The sequence below is a fragment of the Lepidothrix coronata genome, unplaced genomic scaffold, assembly GCF_001604755.1.
Source record: "Lepidothrix coronata isolate B3197 unplaced genomic scaffold, Lepidothrix_coronata-1.0 Scaffold58, whole genome shotgun sequence".
Taxonomy (NCBI): domain Eukaryota; kingdom Metazoa; phylum Chordata; class Aves; order Passeriformes; family Pipridae; genus Lepidothrix; species Lepidothrix coronata.
Genome location: NW_016690238.1, coordinates 2,486,169 through 2,492,296, shown reverse-complemented (window position 1 = coordinate 2,492,296; position 6,128 = coordinate 2,486,169).

Genomic DNA, 6,128 nt, shown 5'->3' with positions numbered 1-6,128 from the left:
TAGAGGCCTGAAGCACCAGGTATGAAGTCCTTTGACCCTGATCTCTGAGGCCCTTCTGCAGTCATGAGGGCTGTCCTACCCTGGACACTCTGAGAGCCCTGGGGAGTGTGCTGTGATGTGCTGCAGCAATGCCCTGTGACTAGCACAGGTTGGTTGTGCTGGGAGCTGTTCCAACCCCCTCTTGGATTTGCAGGGAAGAAAGCTTGAACATGGGATCCTCAAGGCAGTGAGTTACTCAGATGACCAGTAAAGAGTGAGTTTAAGGAGTCAGAGAAATACCAGCCATCATCTGGAAAGAGAGTGATATTGGCAGGGAAGAGCTGCCCCAGCCTGGGGACACATCCCCAGTTTGAACAGGTCTGGCTGTTTAATGAAGGTCAGTGCCATGGGATGGGGTAAGATGTGTGAGGGCAACCAGCTGGGAGGAGGGACATGTAACATTTATAGCCAGGGCTGGAAAAGAAATCCAGAGATTGGCCATGGCTGTGGGGTTTGAGCCTAGAAATACCAGGAGCTTTGACAGAAGGCTGAAGGTAGAGGCATGAAGGAACACAGCTGGACTGAGCCTGCAGCTCTGTGCATTGGATCTGGCATCAAATGCAGCTCTTTGCTATGATCCAGTTCACTTTCAGGAGCTAATATGTGACTGTGAGAATGGGAATACAAATACAGCCTTGAAAGACAAATGCTGCAGTTTTTCTCTGTATCAGGTACTCATTTACATGGAAGGATACATACCTTTATCCTGTCGTTGTGAAGGCCTTAGCCCTGGTGGTGGGCAGTTGGAGAGCAGGATTTTGGAGTGTGAATTCCATAAAATATCAAAGCACAGATTCTCCACGGGCAGGTACAGCACCTACCTAAAGCAGCTTCTAAGGCTCATGGTTGGCCAAGTGGGTAATGTAGAGGGATTTAGGTGGTGACAATGATCTGTGATAGTATTTCATAGAAAATGGTGGTGGGGTTGTTATTTCTGCGAGATTTAACCATCCTGGGCACACAACTTCACAGAGCATGTGCTTTCCTGGCATGAAGTTGTGCCACATATCTTGGAGATGCCGAGGACTTCTGAACCACTGGGTAACTTCCCTGAGCACAGCTCCAGGCCGGGGTACAGCTGCAGGGTAGGGCTACTCTCACCTGAGGAGAAATAAGTAACAAATAATGTATCTCAGGGTGCACCTGACTGCTTGTGCCAAATCCTCTTTTACTGAGAGGTACTGGTGCCAGGATGGGCAGGAGAGTCTGTTGAGCTACATATTCTCATTCTGGCTCAGACAAATTTTCCCTATCCATGCCTGGGTAGTCTAAATACTGGGCATTGAGCCTGACCTTCGCCTGGCTTTTCAAGGGACAGTTTGAGCAGTGCCAGGGTCTTCATGAAAGAAGCACTGTGGCCTGGTACAAAAACAGGAGTGTTTGCTTTTCATAGACAGCTCAAGCTGGATCTTGAGGTGACCAGACCAGGCTCACCTCCCTTAAAGTGCACCAACATTAAGTGTTTGCTGCCCAGGGCCTGATTCCTATGCAGGGTCTGTAGGGAAGGGGGAAGCGAGAACAAAAAGAGAATGAGGTTTTAGGATTTGCTTTCTCAATTGCAGTTCATTCTGATCCTTCGTGCATGTGCTTGTGGAATGCAGGAGTGGAGGGGATGCCACTGCTTCATTCAGTGCTCCAGAAGACTAATGGACCTTGACAACTGCAGAACAACATGGAAACTATTAGAAAGGGAGGACTGATTAAAGCCCCAACCATCCCAGCATTCCCTTGGGCTCTTAACCCCATGTTGGAGCTGAGCAGCCTTGCAGTGCCTCCTCCCACTCTGCACAATTAACATCTCTTGTCACTAATTGATTCCTGTGGTGCTCACAGGACAATTAGAATTTAAATTGCCTTTTACAGAGGTCGTGAAAACATGATAAAAGACGAATCTATTAGGGAGGATCACTCAGGAGTCTCTCTCCTTTTGTGTGGTGCTGGCTATTGGTTATCACACAGACATGAGTGAGGGGAGCTGGGAGAGTGGTTCATACCTTGGTTCATTTCTTGATTGTAGTTCATGGCAGAGGCTCAGCTCTTTGTGGCTTGTGAATATTCTTTCACAGAAGATGGCATTTAAATTTTTTTAGTGCCTCTTTTAGAAGGTTTTTGTGTCTGTATGTGCTATCCCTTTTCTGTCTTTTCTGATAAACTTGAAATGCTGGCTTTGCATTTGAATATTGAATTTACTGCAGGGGGCAACGTGCAGTGTTTGCAATGAGGGGCTACAGATTTGCCTTCACAGGGCAAAGCTGTCCTAGTATCAGCCTGTCTTTGATCCTAGAGGGTGCAGTAATGGATTAGAACCTGACATGATTCCCTGGAAAGCAAAGACAGTGAGAGAGGGGGGCAGCTGGAGCACCATTTGCTCCAGGGTGCATGTGAGAATCTGAGTACTTGGTTCAGCAGTGCTGTTACTCCAGCTTTCTGTAAAGTGGTCCCCAGTAAAGAGGCCCTAAAAGAGAATGTATGAATGCAAATGTGTGAAGGCATTGCTTCTAACCCATGCTTGCAGCTTTCCCCATCTGCAGCTGATACTTCTAGGAATGGCATGATGACCAGGAACCTCTGGAACTCATGCAGTCACATCTGAGCTGGTGCAACCCCTGGATCCCGGTGCCTGTAGCATCAAGGCTTGGGAAGCCTGTCTGAGTTTTGCCTCCAAAGCAGGATATGGCAGTTTGGGATGAGCTTGGATGTGGGGGCTGGTATTTTGCTGTCAAACAGGAACATTCAGAGTTGTTACTTATAGCAACACTCCCCTCTGTCATGCTCAGACCTCAACAGTGGGAAGAGATATAAAGCTTTGTGTGTCAGTGTTAAGGCAATGCCTTGTAACTGCAGCAAATCCTCCTTGGAATGGATCTTGGCAGATTACCTAATTCATCTGCCTTCTTCAAGGCAGGATCAGCTTTGCCCATATCCCTAACCTGTTTTCAGGGAAACCTCTCACACAGGTGCCTTTGCTGCCATGAGGATTGGGATGGGGGGCAGATTACCTCTTGTAGGATTTGGCACATCTTGTTCTGATGCACCTGGTCCTGCCTCAGAGCCAGCATTTTGGACCAGCTGTATTTCAGACCTGGATACAGTGAACAGCAGCCTTAAATCCTGCAGTTTGGTCATTTCTCTTCTGTCACATATGCCCCAAGTGTGGGGTTTGACAGGAAAAGCAAAGTCTGACAGCCACTACTGTGGTCCAGAACCTGCCTCATGTAACTACAGCAATATTTCATGCTGGGAGAGAAAATCTAGCCAGAATGTCCAATTGCCCATCCCATCCTATCCCAGTGGCATTCCCATTAAAAAGAAAGCTGGCTGGCTATTTGAGAAACTCATGTCCTTTCCAAGTCCTGCCTTTGACTTCTTGCTATTCTGGTTATTGAAATTGATTTTGTACTCCAGGCATGGGATTTTCCATTGCCAAGTTTAATGTCGGAGATAATAGAAATTATGTTTCTACTCGCACATAAATCTCAGGGCTGTTTGTGCTCAGATGACTGGACAGTAAGTACAGGTGAAATTGCTCCTGTGATTGTTTCAGTAAAAGTGTATTATTGTTGTAAGGTTTTATAAAGTGTGTTTAGCTGGTTTACACATATTTCTAGCAGTCACTGGGTAGGTTCTTTGTCGAGTTTTTTTTTTTTATTACAATAAATATAAACCTCTAAGCAAGGCATCTAATTTCTCTTCTTGACAGGGTGGTAAATCAGCTGGCTTTGGCAGTAGGCCAGAGTCTGAGCAGCAAGCCCACCCAGCAGTTGTGCAGTGCCCCTCTGCTGTGCTTGCCCTGCAGTTTTGGGCTCGGAGAAGCCAACCTGTGCAAAATATCCCACAGATCTCTCTGCTTTTGCACACCTCCTCATGTGGGACGAGCATCAGGCTTTGTTCTGACTGCAGCACAGCCTAGTCTACACTAAACCTTGCCATCAATAGTCAGCGCACATAGGACCTGGCTTTGAAAAGCTTGGGAAAGAATAAGCAAAGGTCAATCTCTTGAGCTTTAAGGGCAAAACTGTCAGAGAAGGTTTCTTCAGCTCCCAAGAGCTAATGGGGATAATGGTGTTAGTGTGAGCCCACAGGGATCAGTTATGGAATTGTGACCTGAAGGCACCCCAGCCTTTGGGGTCCCCATGTCCTAACCCAGCAGCTTTGTTTGCTCCCAGGAGGAAGAAAGACTTTATCAGAGCGTATGAGATAATCTCACACTTCACAAAAATAAAGGAGTGGGAGGAAGGACTCCAGAGTGATGGAGTGGCTGGAGGCTACACCCACTTCAGCTACAGGCTCCTCTGGTTAGATGTGAATCTGCTCAGCTCTGCAGTCCTCACCTGGGTGACATTCCCCTGATCAGAAGGCCTTGGTCAGCTGCCCAAGCAGCTCTGTATCCCAGCCAGCTGGCTGCCAACCAGCCCCGCTGCCATCTGTTACCCCGCGCCTCTGTCGTGTCTGGGCCCTGGGAGCCAAAGATGCTGCCATAGTTCCTTCCTGAGGGAAGCCCAGACCCTGCTAATTCAGGTGTTCAGACAATATCCTTCCTGCAGTAAAGTGCCAGCCTCAAACAGCCGGGGCATGCTGTGTGCTGATTAGAGCACTGCAATGTGTGCGAGACATTTCTTAGGTGCTTTCCTACCTGTCCTGACCCCACGTTCTTTTATGCTGTGCATGTCTTGTGTCCTTGGCTCGAGGAATATCATTAGCCTGTGCCAGGTTGTGCCCAGCATGGTGAAGCCTCAGCTTGAGCTGGTGTTTTAGGTAAAAACAGTAAAAAATGATGCACTTGGCTTATTTTTGCACTTGTATACATTTGGCGGTGCTGCTTTTGTGTATTATTTGCTTCCCTCCCAGAGATCTTAACTTTGGCTGGGAGCAAAGGGGCTCAATTTATCTACTCCTTGCCTCACAGGGGTTTGGTGAAGCTCAGCTAGCAAAAACTTGTAAATTGCTTGGAGATCATTAGAGGAAAAGTGCTGTAGAAGAGCAAAGTATTATTTATTAATGAGCCTCTGTCTTACAGTGCCATAAATATCAAGGTTTTAATTGTGCAGACTTGTAATCTGAGTAACTTCCTGGATATTTTCTTTGTTGGTTTTTTCCCCTTTTTCTTTTTTTCTTTTTGGATTGCCTTGATAAATAAATTCATGGGACAGTCACTGCACAAAGTGACATGGAAGTGGTGTTTAAAAGCCAGGTCTGTCAGAGGTAAAAGGCAATGGGATGCCACAGTATGACTATCAGCTTTCCTTTGGCTGCTCTAATCTCTGTTGCCTCAGTCTTATCCTCTGCATCTAAACTTGCTTTTCCTCTGTCCTTGTTTAAAATCTCACCTCTGCCCACGAGAGGAGCGTGTGACACAGTATTGCAATGGTGAACAGAGACCTTACACTGAAGGGGCTCTGGATCACTCCATCAGCAGTATGCAGCCATTAAGAAGCTCTAGCTGTGCCTGAAAACTTGCACTATACCCACTTTTGGGCAGGACATAAACAATGGGGCTGAAGGGCAAAGAAGGGAGAAAAATCCTTCCCCTCACCCCGTGAGCTTCAGCTGGCACAGGGAGGTGTGAGCTGGCTGTGCTGGGGGCCTGCCTGGCTCTCCAGACCATTCCAACAGCTGTGGCAGCCAGTCTGAAGTGTCGAGCTGGGTGTAGTTACTCCAGGAGGAGTTTGACCAGTCAAGATGCAGTTAAAAATCTCACGTGAGAGTGCTGAAGTCAGGGTTTTCCTCTGCCTCTGAGTGGTGTCTCCAGACAGATGATATTAGGGGCATATCAGGTGCCATCTTGCCCATCCCACCAGGATTGGACTGGGATGTTTCAGGTACTTATCTCAGAGTCTGTGAAAAGGTGGAAGGCTGGTATTGCAACAGACTGCTCTACAGAGTCTGATGTCAGATGCTGTGGCTGGTGGGATGGTATCAAGTGATACACCAAGAATGACAGCAAACACTGTAGTGTGTGGGTTTAAAACTGAACCTTTGTGTAGTATTTCTAATGTACAATGAGGAGATTCCTTCCCTCTCTCTCTCCCTCCCTTTGCTGCAGAAACATGGCAAGGCTCAGCCTGCTCCTGGTTTCCCCAGTGGATGGG